General features: G+C 44.3%; 1 long non-coding RNA gene and 1 pseudogene across 1 annotated transcript; one reads left to right on the plus strand and one right to left on the minus strand.

The window, feature by feature from the left end:
- The window catches only part of LOC123733087 (proline-rich protein 5-like), a 66,404-nt pseudogene extending 61,812 nt beyond the window's left edge, over positions 1–4,592 (plus strand).
- Positions 4,593–11,715: 7,123 nt separating this feature from the next.
- On the minus strand, positions 11,716–13,344 carry LOC123733088 (uncharacterized). The gene is made up of 2 exons (XR_006763567.1): positions 13,048–13,344; positions 11,716–12,968 (listed from the first exon to the last, which is right to left on the minus strand). It is a non-coding gene; the product is annotated as an uncharacterized lncRNA (long non-coding RNA).
- Positions 13,345–14,320: the final 976 nt, after the last annotated feature.

The raw sequence follows: 14,320 nt of genomic DNA on the forward strand, positions 1-14,320 counted from the left end.
CCTCTGATATACAGTTAGTTACTGTCTCTCCTCTGATATACAGTTACTGTCTCTCCTCCGATATACAGTTAGTTACTGTCTCTCCTCTGATATACAGTTAGTTACTGTCTCTCCTCTGATATACAGTTAGTTACTGTCTCTCCTCTGATATACAGTTAGTTACTGTCTCTCCTCTGATATACAGTTAGTTACTGTCTCTCCTCTGATATACAGTTAGTTACTGTCTCTCCTCTGATATACAGTTAGTGACTGTCTCTCCTCTGATATACAGTTAGTTACTGTCTCTCCTCTGATATACAGTTAGTGACTGTCTCTCCTCTGATATACAGTTAGTTACTGTCTCTCCTCTGATATACAGTTAGTTACTGTCTCTCCTCTGATATACAGTTAGTTACTTCTCTCCTCTGATATACAGTTAGTTACTGTCTCTCCTCTGACATACAGTTAGTTACTGTCTCTCCTCCGATATACAGTTAGTTACTGTCTCTCCTCTGATATACAGTTAGTTACTGTCTCTCCTCTGACATACAGTTAGTGACTGTCTCTCCTCTGATATACAGTTAGTTACTGTCTCTCCTCTGACATACAGTTAGTGACTGTCTCTCCTCTGATATACAGTTAGTTACTGTCTCTCCTCTGATATACAGTTAGTGACTGTCTCTCCTCTGATATACAGTTAGTGACTGTCTCTCCTCTGATATACAGTTAGTGACTGTCTCTCCTCCGATATACAGTTAGTTACTGTCTCTCCTCTGATATACAGTTAGTTACTGTCTCTCCTCTGACATACAGTTAGTTACTGTCTCTCCTCTGATATACAGTTAGTTACTGTCTCTCCTCTGACATACAGTTAGTTACTGTCTCTCCTCTGATATACAGTTAGTTACTGTCTCTCCTCTGACATACAGTTAGTTACTGTCTCTCCTCTGACATACAGTTAGTTACTGTCTCTCCTCTGATATACAGTTAGTGACTGTCTCTCCTCTGATATACAGTTAGTTACTGTCTCTCCTCTGACATACAGTTAGTTACTGTCTCTCCTCTGATATACAGTTAGTGACTGTCTCTCCTCCGATATACAGTTAGTTACTGTCTCTCCTCTGATATACAGTTAGTGACTGTCTCTCCTCTGATATACAGTTAGTTACTGTCTCTCCTCTGATATACAGTTAGTTACTGTCTCTCCTCTGATATACAGTTAGTTACTCTCTCCTCTGATATACAGTTAGTTACTGTCTCTCCTCTGACATACAGTTAGTTACTGTCTCTCCTCCGATATACAGTTAGTTACTGTCTCTCCTCTGATATACAGTTAGTTACTGTCTCTCCTCTGACATACAGTTAGTGACTGTCTCTCCTCTGATATACAGTTAGTTACTGTCTCTCCTCTGACATACAGTTAGTGACTGTCTCTCCTCTGATATACAGTTAGTTACTGTCTCTCCTCTGATATACAGTTAGTGACTGTCTCTCCTCTGATATACAGTTAGTGACTGTCTCTCCTCTGATATACAGTTAGTGACTGTCTCTCCTCCGATATACAGTTAGTTACTGTCTCTCCTCTGATATACAGTTAGTTACTGTCTCTCCTCTGACATACAGTTAGTGACTGTCTCTCCTCTGACATAGTTACTCAGTTACTTTCCTCCAGCTCAGTATTTACTCCGTGTTTTCCGCATACTCTTACCCTGCCCCCTTTCTCTCTGTTCTATTCTACACAACAAACACAGAGCCCTCTAATGGACAATGTATTTCCTCTGAAACTGACATTTCAATAGACTCAAATATGGTTATGGTTTGAGGACAGATTTATTTTAAGTGGTTGACAAATGGTAAGCACTGATTTTTTGAGTGTACAGCAGGTGTGGTTTCCTGTGGGAGTCTCATTGTGTGTGTCTGTGTGTTCCAGGGTGTCCATGAGTCTAAAGGAGTGACTGAGGACTAACTGTGATGTGTGTGTTCCAGGGTGTCCATGAGTCTAAAGGAGTGACTGAGGACTAACTGTGATGTGTGTGTTCCAGGGTGTCCATGAGTCTAAAGGAGTGACTGAGGACTAACTGTGATGTGTGTGTTCCAGGGTGTCCATGAGTCTAAAGGAGTGACTGAGGACTAACTGTGATGTGTGTGTTCCAGGGTGTCCATGAGTCTAAAGGAGTGACTGAGGACTAACTGTGATGTGTGTGTTCCAGGGTGTCCATGAGTCTAAAGGAGTGACTGAGGACTAACTGTGATGTGTGTGTTCCAGGGTGTCCATGAGTCTAAAGGAGTGACTGAGGACTAACTGTGATGTGTGTGTTCCAGGCTGTCCATGAGTCTAAAGGAGTGACTGAGGACTAACTGTGATGTGTGTGTTCCAGGGTGTCCATGAGTCTAAAGGAGTGACTGAGGACTAACTGTGATGTGTGTGTTCCAGGGTGTCCATGAGTCTAAAGGAGTGACTGAGGACTAACTGTGATGTGTGTGTTCCAGGGTGTCCATGAGTCTAAAGGAGTGACTGAGGACTAACTGTGATGTGTGTGTTCCAGGGTGTCCATGAGTCTAAAGGAGTGACTGAGGACTAACTGTGATGTGTGTGTTCCAGGGTGTCCATGAGTCTAAAGGAGTGACTGAGGACTAACTGTGATGTGTGTGTTCCAGGGTGTCCATGAGTCTAAAGGAGTGACTGAGGACTAACTGTGATGTGTGTGTTCCAGGGTGTCCATGAGTCTAAAGGAGTGACTGAGGACTAACTGTGATGTGTGTGTTCCAGGGTGTCCATGAGTCTAAAGGAGTGACTGAGGACTAACTGTGATGTGTGTGTTCCAGGCTGTCCATGAGTCTAAAGGAGTGACTGAGGACTAACTGTGATGTGTGTGTTCCAGGGTGTCCATGAGTCTAAAGGAGTGACTGAGGACTAACTGTGATGTGTGTGTTCCAGGGTGTCCATGAGTCTAAAGGAGTGACTGAGGACTAACTGTGATGTGTGTGTTCCAGGGTGTCCATGAGTCTAAAGGAGTGACTGAGGACTAACTGTGATGTGTGTGTTCCAGGGTGTCCATGAGTCTAAAGGGAGTGACTGAGGACTAACTGTGATGTGTGTGTTCCAGGGTGTCCATGAGTCTAAAGGAGTGACTGAGGACTACCTGCGTCTGGAAGCTTTGGTTCAGAAGGTGGTGTCTCCCTACCTGGGAACCCACGGTCTCTACTCCAACGACGGATCCTCAATGCAATACTCCTCCTGCGTACTGGGTAGTTAGACTAATACTCATACAGCTAAATGATTTACATTTCATCAATACTCCTCCTGCGTACTGGGTAGTTAGACTAATACTCATACAGCTAAATGATTTACATTTCATCAATACTCCTCCTGCGTACTGGGTAGTTGGACTAATACTCATACAGCTAAATGATTTACATTTCATCAATACTCCTCCTGCGTACTGGGTAGTTAGACTAATACGCATACAGCTAAATGATTTACATTTCATCATGCATGATTTGTACTCTCCATTCACAGCTGTTCAGCTGATGTGCTGTTAGTTTCCTGTGTTATACTAGTCTAGATGGCCTCAACGTCTGTCTTGTTTTCACTTCTTCACATCCCATCTTTCTCCCTCCCTCTCTCCCTCCCTCCTTCCATCCCACCACTTCTTTCTCTCCTTCACTCATCCCTCTTCACCCCTCCTCCTATCCTCTCTCCAGAAAAGCGTCTGCAGCGGCGGTGGCCCAAGTCAGGCGACGCCCCCGCCAAGAACCTGGTGATGCGCTCCAAGTCCTACAACGTGCCCATGTTGACGCCTGTGGTGGAGTATGATACCGAGACAGGCTCCGTGAGCAGCATGGGCATCCGCCGCCATTCCGTCTGCGAGATGACTTCCTGTCTGGAAGAAGGCGCCATCAACGACATCAGCACCACTTCCTCCCTGGCCTCCGCGGCCCAGCCGGGCCTCTCCTCCCCTGGAGCAGGAGCTCAGCCTGACAGGGGTTGTTGGTGGTGGAGGAAGTCTGGATCTCTGTGGGTCTGTGGGGTCTGAGTCTTTGGGGTCCCACCTCCAGCCCTCCATCTTTCAGGACTCCCACTCCCAGGACCCTTCCTCCACGGCGGGGGGGAGTCGACAGTGTCCCCCTCTGTTCTGTGTCAGGCCCACTCTGGTTCGGAGACGGGGTCGATCCCCAGCTGTTCCTCCAGCCCGGAGACAGTGGTAGATCAGATACTGGACTCTATGGACTCTGACCCTGATGGCATCTTCATAGACTTCTCCCACCACAGCTGCTCAGACTCTTCATCCTCTGGTTACAGCAGGGAGAGTGGTAGACAGAGTGTGGTATAATTTGGGGTTTCTGGTAACTTTTCCCTAATCCCAGTTGGATGATCTTGGATTGCCTGCTTATTCACTACTGATTTCTGTAAAATCTGTGACTAGTGAGAAAGTGTCTGGAGATTTGCAGCCGTAGGTCTGATGGATCTCAAGGGAATATCACACATCCTGGCACCATCGGTACTCCACACACACTGTCGTCTCTAAACACACCGTTCCTTCTAGGGTCTATTTCTCATGGAATATTTCTACAGTAAACTCCCTTTTATTAAATACATTTTCTTTGCTTGATTTTCACTTCTAGTGCTTCATTTGGAGGATAAACTCTACGTATTTTGTATTTCTTTGTGTTTGTATTACTGACGCTCAGTTACTGACCACTTTAAATCAGTCTGAGGTGTCTCCTCAAGTCTTGTGAAAGGCTCAGTGGAAAGGAAACAGTCTGAGGTGTCTCTTCAGTCTTGTGAAAGTTCCAGTGGAAAGGAAACAGTCTGAGGTGTCTCTTCAGTCTTGTGAAAGTTCCAGTGGAAAGGAAACAGTCTGAGGTGTCTCTTCAGTCTTGTGAAAGTTCCAGTGGAAAGGAAACAGTCTGAGGTGTCTCTTCAGTCTTGTGAAAGTTCCAGTGGAAAGGAAACAGTCTGAGGTGTCTCTTCAGTCTTGTGAAAGTTCCAGTGGAAAGGAAACAGTCTGAGGTGTCTCTTCAGTCTTGTGAAAGTTCCAGTGGAAAGGAAACAGTCTGAGGTGTCTCTTCAGTCTTGTGAAAGTTCCAGTGGAAAGGAAACAGTCTGAGGTGTCTCTTCAGTCTTGTGAAAGGCTCAGTGGAAAGGGAAACAGTCTGAGGTGTCTCTTCAGTCTTGTGAAAGTTCCAGTGGAAAGGAAACAGTCTGAGGTGTCTCTTCAGTCTTGTGAAAGTTCCAGTGGAAAGGAAACAGTCTGAGGTGTCTCTTCAGTCTTGTGAAAGTTCCAGTGGAAAGGAAACAGTCTGAGGTGTCTCTTCAGTCTTGTGAAAGGCTCAGTGGAAAGGGAAACAGTCTGAGGTGTCTCTTCAGTCTTGTGAAAGTTCCAGTGGAAAGGAAACAGTCTGAGGTGTCTCTTCAGTCTTGTGAAAGTTCCAGTGGAAAGGAAACAGTCTGAGGTGTCTCTTCAGTCTTGTGAATGTTCCAGTGGAAAGGAAACAGTCTGAGGTGTCTCTTCAGTCTTGTGAAAGTTCCAGTGGAAAGGAAACAGTCTGAGGTGTCTCTTCAGTCTTGTGAAAGTTCCAGTGGAAAGGAAACAGTCTGAGGTGTCTCTTCAGTCTTGTGAAAGTTCCAGTGGAAAGGAAACAGTCTGAGGTGTCTCTTCAGTCTTGTGAAAGTTCCAGTGGAAAGGAAACAGTCTGAGGTGTCTCTTCAGTCTTGTGAAAGTTCCAGTGGAAAGGAAACAGTCTGAGGTGTCTCTTCAGTCTTGTGAAAGTTCCAGTGGAAAGGAAACAGTCTGAGGTGTCTCTTCAGTCTTGTGAAAGTTCCAGTGGAAAGGGAAACAGTCTGAGGTGTCTCTTCAGTCTTGTGAAAGTTCCAGTGGAAAGGGAAACAGTCTGAGGTGTCTCTTCAGTCTTGTGAAAGGCTCAGTGGAAAGGAAACAGTCTGAGGTGTCTCTTCAGTCTTGTGAAAGTTCCAGTGGAAAGGAAACAGTCTGAGGTGTCTCTTCAGTCTTGTGAAAGTTCCAGTGGAAAGGAAACAGTCTGAGGTGTCTCTTCAGTCTTGTGAAAGTTCCAGTGGAAAGGAAACAGTCTGAGGTGTCTCTTCAGTCTTGTGAAAGTTCCAGTGGAAAGGAAACAGTCTGAGGTGTCTCTTCAGTCTTGTGAAAGTTCCAGTGGAAAGGAAACAGTCTGAGGTGTCTCTTCAGTCTTGTGAAAGTTCCAGTGGAAAGGAAACAGTCTGAGGTGTCTCTTCAGTCTTGTGAAAGTTCCAGTGGAAAGGAAACAGTCTGAGGTGTCTCTTCAGTCTTGTGAAAGTTCCAGTGGAAAGGAAACAGTCTGAGGTGTCTCTTCAGTCTTGTGAAAGTTCCAGTGGAAAGGAAACAGTCTGAGGTGTCTCTTCAGTCTTGTGAAAGTTCCAGTGGAAAGGAAACAGTCTGAGGTGTCTCTTCAGTCTTGTGAAAGTTCCAGTGGAAAGGAAACAGTCTGAGGTGTCTCTTCAGTCTTGTGAAAGGCTCAGTGGAAAGGAAACAGTCTGAGGTGTCTCTTCAGTCTTGTGAAAGTTCCAGTGGAAAGGAAACAGTCTGAGGTGTCTCTTCAGTCTTGTGAAAGTTCCAGTGGAAAGGAAACAGTCTGAGGTGTCTCTTCAGTCTTGTGAAAGTTCCAGTGGAAAGGAAACAGTCTGAGGTGTCTCTTCAGTCTTGTGAAAGTTCCAGTGGAAAGGAAACAGTCTGAGGTGTCTCTTCAGTCTTGTGAAAGGCTCAGTGGAAAGGAAACAGTCTGAGGTGTCTCTTCAGTCTTGTGAAAGTTCCAGTGGAAAGGAAACAGTCTGAGGTGTCTCTTCAGTCTTGTGAAAGTTCCAGTGGAAAGGAGCAGAGATGAATCAGACCTAGCTGAGCTCTCTGGGATGACCCACACCTGGTTCACCAGAGGTCATGAGTTCATTGCTTTCTGTCTCTTGTTCAAGAGGCAGTGCTGGGGTGAGGAGATAAGATTCCAGTGTTCACATGTCTTCATTTTAAGCAGTAGGTATCATGTAGGCCTGGGTGATATTTCTGACACAGTGATCTGTGGCAGGGCCTTTGTTTCTGCTTCAACATTGCCCCCCATGTGGACGGGATGTGCAAGTGTCTGCTGCGCCAGAGTCAAATCTTAATGTCAAATACACAAAGAGATGTGTTTTGCAACGTGAAGGAGCTGGTGGCTCAGTGGTAAGGATCTCACCCCATAAGCATGGGGTTGTAGGTATGATTCCTAACAAAGCTTGGAGGACTGTGACAACTGCTGGGGGTTTCCCTCCTGTGAACAGCATCAGTTATGGAGGAAAACCTCTGGAAAAAGTAGACCCATAGGTTTTTAAAAAGGTCCATTTGAAAATGAAGGGTCTACTTTTTCAGAGGTTTATGACCACAACACATCCTGATCCAGAGCTGTGACTGGGGTTTAAACCTACAACCCTGAACATACAGGGTGAGATCTTTACACCAGAGCCACAGACCCCTTCACACTCAGACTGGGGTTTGAACCTACAACCCTGAACATACAGGGTGAGATCTTTACACCGGAGCCACAGACTCCTTCTCACTCTGCCCTCTTCAAACTCAGAAGCCTTCTCACTCTGCCCTCTTCACACCTCTAACTATTTTCTTTGTCATTTTCACATTGAGAATTGCTTAAATTACCACTAACTCAAACCCAAGCTCAGAACCCATAACCTCTGTGTTTGAAGGCAGGAATTGAACCTCAAAGCCACAGACTCTCACACTTCTAGCTCTTCTTACTAGGAACCAAATAGTTAAACACATGCCTTCTCTCAACTAATGATTTAGTATGATCGTTTGTATTCTAAATGAATTTGTGACACAGCCATGACCAACTTATGGAGTTGGTTTTATGATTTTCTAAACAATGACACGTTCAAATGTATTGCCATTAATTATTGTAGCACTTGATGGACAAGTCATTCTGATTTGATCTCATGATTATGTTAAACTGAACCTCAACTCAAACTTGACATTTAATGCAGAATTTTTGTTGGTCTGTTTAAGATTATGGGCTTGATTCAATCCGTAGCGCTGAAGATCTGCTGTATAGCGTGATTTAAATTGTCACCTGACCCTTCGGAAAGTATTCAGACCCCTTGACTTTTTCCAAATGTTCTTACGTTACAACTTTATTCTAAAAATGTATTTAAAAAAAATAAGCCCTCATCAATTTACACACAATGCCCCATAATGACAAAGCAAAAACCGTTAAAAGTTTTGCAAGTTAATTACAAATAAAAAATGTAATATTACATTTACATAAGTATTCAGACCCTTTACTCAGTACTTTGTTGAAGCACCTTTGGCAGCGATTACAGCATCGAGTCTTCTTGGGTATGACGATACAAGCTTGGTACCCCTGTATTTGGGGAGTTTCTCCCATTCTTCTCTGCTTGAGAGGACCTGCAATGCCAGGTTGGGGAGCGTTGCTGCAAAACTATTTTCAGGTCTCTCCTGAGATTTTTTATTTTATTTAACCTTTATTTAACCAGGAAAAGCCCATTGAGACCCAGAGTCTCTCTTTCAAGGGAAAGCTGGCCCAGTCTGAGGTCCTGAGCTCTCTGAAGCAGGTTTTCATCAAGGAACTCTCTGTACTTTGCTCCGTTCATCTTTCCCTCAATCCTGACTAGTCTCCCAGTCCCTGCCGCTGAAAGATATCCCCACAGCATGATGCTGCCACCACCATGCTTCACCGTAGGGATGGTGCCAGGTTTCCTCCAGACGTGATGCTTGGCATTCAGGCCAAAGAGTTCAATCTTGGTTTCATCAGACCAGATAATCTTGTTTCTCATGGTTTTTAGGTGCCTTTTTGAAATATTTAGGACTAACTTCTTGTTTCTCATGGTCTGAGTCCTTTTGGCAAACTCAAGCGGGCTATCATGTGTCTTTATAGTGAGGAGTGGCTTCCATCTGGCCACTCTACCATAAAGGCCTGATTGGTGGAGTGCTGCAGAGATGGTTGTCCTTCTGGAAAGTTCTCCCATCTCCACAGAGGAACTCTAGAGCTCTGTCGGGTTCTTGGTCACCTCCTGACCAAGGTCCTTCTCCCTGATTGGTCAGTTTGGCCTGGCGACCAGCTCTAGGAATTCTTGGTGGTTCCATACTTCTTCAGTTTAAGAATGATGGAGGGCTCTGTGTTCTTGGGACCTTCAATGCTGCATACATTTTTTGGTACTGTTCCCCAGATCTCCCTTCCCCAGATTTAGACACAATCCTATCTCTGAGCTCTATGGACAATTCCTTCAACCTCATGGCTTGGTTTTTGCTCTGACATACACTGTCAACTGTGGGACCTTATATAGACAGGTGTGTGCCTTTCCAAATCATGTCCAATAAATCAAATTTACCGCAGGTGGACTCCAATCAAGTTGTAGAAACATCTCAAGGATGATCAATGGAACAGGATGCACCTGAGCTCAATTTTGAGTCTCATAGCAAAGGGTCTGAATACTTTATGTAAATAATTTGGATTTGACTTTTTATAAATTATCAACAAAAAATAAATGTTTTGCTTTGGTCGTTATGGGGTATTGTGATGTCATTATGGGGGTATTGTGATGTCATTATGGGGTATTGTGATGTCGTTATGGGTATTGTGATGTCATTATGGGGTATTGTGATGTCACCATGGGGTATTGTGATGTCATTATGGGGTATTGTGATGTCGTTATGGGGTATTGTGTGTAGATTGCTGAGGAATTGTTTTTATTTAATCCATTTTAGAATAAGGCTGTAACGTAACAAAATGTGGAAAAAGTCAAGGGGTCTGAAAACTTTCCGAAGGCACTGTATGCAGACTGCAAACATTCTTTAAATTTCAATCGAGCTATACAGGGGATCTTCAGTACTATGAACAGAACATAGCCCTAACATTGCCTAAATAGCAAGTATCACACTTGATTTTTCTGAAGATAAAATTTGTATACAGATTTTTATTAAGATGAATAACTTTCTACAGCTCTTTTCTTTTTGTTCCCATTGGTTCTGCTCAGGCTGATGTGTATCCAGATAGACATTGGTTCTGCTCAGGCTGATGTGTATGCAGATAGACATTGGTTCTGTTCAGGCTGATGTGTATCCAGATAGACATTGGTTCTGCTCAGGCTGATGTGTATCCAGATAGACATTGGTTCTGTTCAGGCTGATGTGTATCCAGATAGACATTGGTTCTGTTCAGGCTGATGTGTATGCAGATAGACATTGGTTCTGTTCAGGCTGATGTGTATCCAGATAGACATTGGTTCTGCTCAGGCTGATGTGTATCCAGATAGACATTGGTTCTGTTCAGGCTGATGTGTATGCAGATAGACATTGGTTCTGTTCAGGCTGATGTGTATGCAGATAGACATTGGTTCTGTTCAGGCTGATGTGTATGCAGATAGACATTGGTTCTGCTCAGGCTGATGTGTATCCAGATAGACATTGGTTCTGCTCAGGCTGATGTGTATCCAGATAGACATTGGTCCTGTTCAGGCTGATTGCTGATGTGTATCCAGATAGACATTGGTCCTGTTCAGGCTGATTGTTGATGTGTATCCAGATAGACATTGGTCCTGTTCAGGCTGATTGCTGATGTGTATCCAGATAGACATTGGTCCTGTTCAGGCTGATTGCTGATGTGTGTCCAGATAGACATTGGTCCTGTTCAGGCTGATTGCTGATGTGTATCCAGACAGATATTATGGTTGACATTATTTACATGTCAGTTTATATCAATGATGATTCCCATCAAGAGGTACGATCACTTGATTTGATCAAGTGTCTCTACAAGGGCTGGTTTGTATGAAGAAATGTAATGTATATGAAATATGTTTTAAGTGAAGAAAGTGATTTGCAAGGAATGAATTATGATCTACATCCTAAATGGCACCATATTCCCTACGTAGTGCACTACTTTTGAAGAGGACCCATAGGGGTCTGGTCAAAAGTAGTGCACTATATAGGGAATAGGTATTAGTACACAGCCATGATGAAATCTAAACTGTTGTTTAACTCATATGATGTACGGAGGAAGAAACTGAAAGTTGAGTCTGAGTGACACAACAATGTCCATTTTTATTTTTCTTATAAACACCTAGAACTGATGAAACAGACCAGCTCACAAGACGTTGTGTTTTTTCTTCAACATAAATATGCAGACTTCCTTTGAAAATGGAATCACAACGCAAACAAATAAGCGTGTGAAATGTCACCCTATTCCCTACGTAGTGCACTACTTTTGACCAGGGCTCTGGTGCACTAGGGATCAGGATGGCATTTCAGACGGGTTCAGAGTCATTTTCTAAATCCATTTTTCAGACTCTAGTGACTTGACTGCAAACTGTCTTTTTCTCTCGCAACTACAAAACATGAGTGACCATCTTCACAACAACGATAAAGAAAACGACGAGGCAACACCATGTTTCTTAAAGCATTTCCAATAATGGGAGACCGAAACAGTTATTATGGGTTTTTAAAGAGTTAATAATAATAATACCGTTTTTTCCAGCAAATAAAAAGCACTTTGGTCATCTTCACACAGACTGTGCCACGCCAAAAAGTACCAAAAAAAAGAACTACAATAGTTTGTGTGACATTGAAACATGTAACATTGTTTCTATACACGACTTTAAAGTGCACATTTTCAGGCATTCCAACTGTAGCGGATAACATCGACTGTGTGTACAGCAACTAAGACCCGGGACCTCTTTGTTCTAAATATAATACAAACACTTTCAGTCTATCTGTATTGAGCTACGAGTTATTGCTTGAAATACAGTCTAACCATTGAAATAACTCAAATGTGCTGTGAAAAAAACATGCAACGCAAAATATTAAAAAGGGAAGGAGGGTGAGAAAAAGCAACATTTTGACTGGGTTGTGACGATGGCTCACATGCCTGAATAGGCAATATTCAACCAGACTGCACACATCACTGTGTCTGGTTTAGAAAATAGGGTTGTGAGTACAGAAGCCAATACTGAATGGTATCACCATAAAAGGTCGCGACCCCACTCCTCAGGGTCTCAGTATGTAAGAAACACATTTCCATTACAGACTTGTACAGGTGTGTACCAGGACCAACATAAGCCCCCCTCCCCCCAAATGGTCATTATAAGAGTAACATAGTTAATGTTCATGTAGCTGTCAGTCACACACCGTTGAGTTTTGGCTAGCGGGCCTGGATGTCTCAATTTCACATACAGAATACTAACCCAGATATGTTGGCTGGGTTTACATATTCCCATCCACCCAGTACAATACTGTACCTCCCACCAAGCCAGTACTGTACCTCCATTCTAGCCAGTACTGTACCTCCCTTCTAACCAGTACTGTACCTCCCACCAATACAGTACCTCCCTTCTAACCAGTACTGAACTGTACCTCCCTTCTAGCCAGTACTGTACCTCATCTAGCCAGTACTGTACCTCCCATCCAGCCAGTACTGTACCTCCCATCAAGCCAGTACTGTACCTCCCATCTAGCCAGTACTGTACCTCATCTAGCCAGTACTGTACCTCCCATCCAGCCAGTACAGTACCTCCCATCTAGCCAATACAGTACAGTACCTCCCATCTAGCCAGTACAGTACCTCTTCTAGCCAATACAGTACAGTACCTCCCATCCAGCCAGTACTGTACCTCCCACCAAGCCAGTACTGTACCTCCCTTCTAACCAGTACAGTACCTCATCTAGCCAATACAGTACCTCATCTAGCCAATACAGTACCTCCCATCCAACCAGTACTGTACCTCCCATCCAGCCAGTACTGTACCTCCCATCTAGCCAGTACTGTACCTCCCATCCAGCCAGTACTGTACCTCCCATCTAGCCAGTACTGTACCTCCCATCTAGCCAGTACTGTACCTCCCATCCAGCCAGTACAGTACCTCCCGTCTAGCCAGTACAGTACAGTACTTCCCATCTAGCCAGTATAGTACCTCCCATCTAGCCAATACAGTACAGTACCTCTCATCTAGCCAGTACAGTACAGTACCTCTCATCTAGCCAATACAGTACAGTACCCCCCATCCAGCCAGTACAGTACCTCCCATCTAGCCAGTACAGTAGCTCCCATCTAGCCAATACAGTACAGTACCTCCCATCCAGCCAGTACAGTACATCCCATCTAGCCAATACAGTACAGTACATCCCATCTAGCCAGTACAGTACAGTATCTCCCATCTAGCCAATACAGTACAGTACCTCCCATCTAGCCAATACAGTACAGTACCTCCCATCTAGCCAATACAGTACAGTACCTCCCATCTAGCCAGTACAGTACAGTACCTCCCATCTAGCCAATACAGTACAGTACCTCCCATCTAGCCAGTACAGTACAGTACCTCCCATCCAGCCAGTACAGTACCTCCCATCTAGCCAATACAGTACAGTACATCCCATCTAGACAATACAGTACAGTACCTCCCATCTAGCCAATACAGTACCTCCCATCTAGCCAATACAGTACAGTACATCCCATCTAGACAATACAGTACAGTACCTCCCATCCAGCCAGTACAGTACCTCCCATCTAGCCAATACAGTACAGTACATCCCATCTAGCCAATACAGTACAGTACCTGCCATCTAGCCAGTACAGTACAGTACCTCCCATCTAGCCAATACAGTACAGTACCTCCCATCTAGCCAGTACAGTACCTCCCATCTAGCCAGTACAGTACAGTACCTCCCATCTAGCCAGTACAGTACAGTACCTCCCATCTAGCCAGTACAGTACAGTACCTCCCATCTAGCCAATACAGTACAGTACCTCCCATCTAGCCAGTACAGTACCTCCCATCTAGCCAGTACAGTACAGTACCTCCCATCTAGCCAATACAGTACAGTACCTCCCATCTAGCCAGTACAGTACCTCCCATCTAGCCAATACAGTACCTCCCATCTAGCCAATACAGTACCTCCCATCTAGCCAGTACAGTACAGTACCTCCCATCTAGCCAGTACAGTACAGTACCTCCCATCTAGCCAGTACAGTACAGTACCTCCCATCTAGCCAATACAGTACCTCCCATCTAGCCAATACAGTACAGTACAGTACCTCCCATCTAGCCAATACAGTACAGTACCTCCCATCTAGCCAATACAGTACAGTACCTCCCATCTAGCCAATACAGTACAGTACCTCCCATCTAGCCAGTACAGTACAGTACCTCCCATCTAGCCAGTACAGTATCTCACCTATTTTCTCACCAAACATTTGAGTGATGTGTTGTGTTTTATCCTGCCTCTGTCTCTCCAATACAGCTGTCACTTAGCTTATCATTAGAAACGCCAAACACACAGAAACATTGTTCATC

The sequence above is a fragment of the Salmo salar genome, unplaced genomic scaffold (assembly GCF_905237065.1).
Source record: "Salmo salar unplaced genomic scaffold, Ssal_v3.1, whole genome shotgun sequence".
Lineage (NCBI taxonomy): Eukaryota > Metazoa > Chordata > Actinopteri > Salmoniformes > Salmonidae > Salmo > Salmo salar.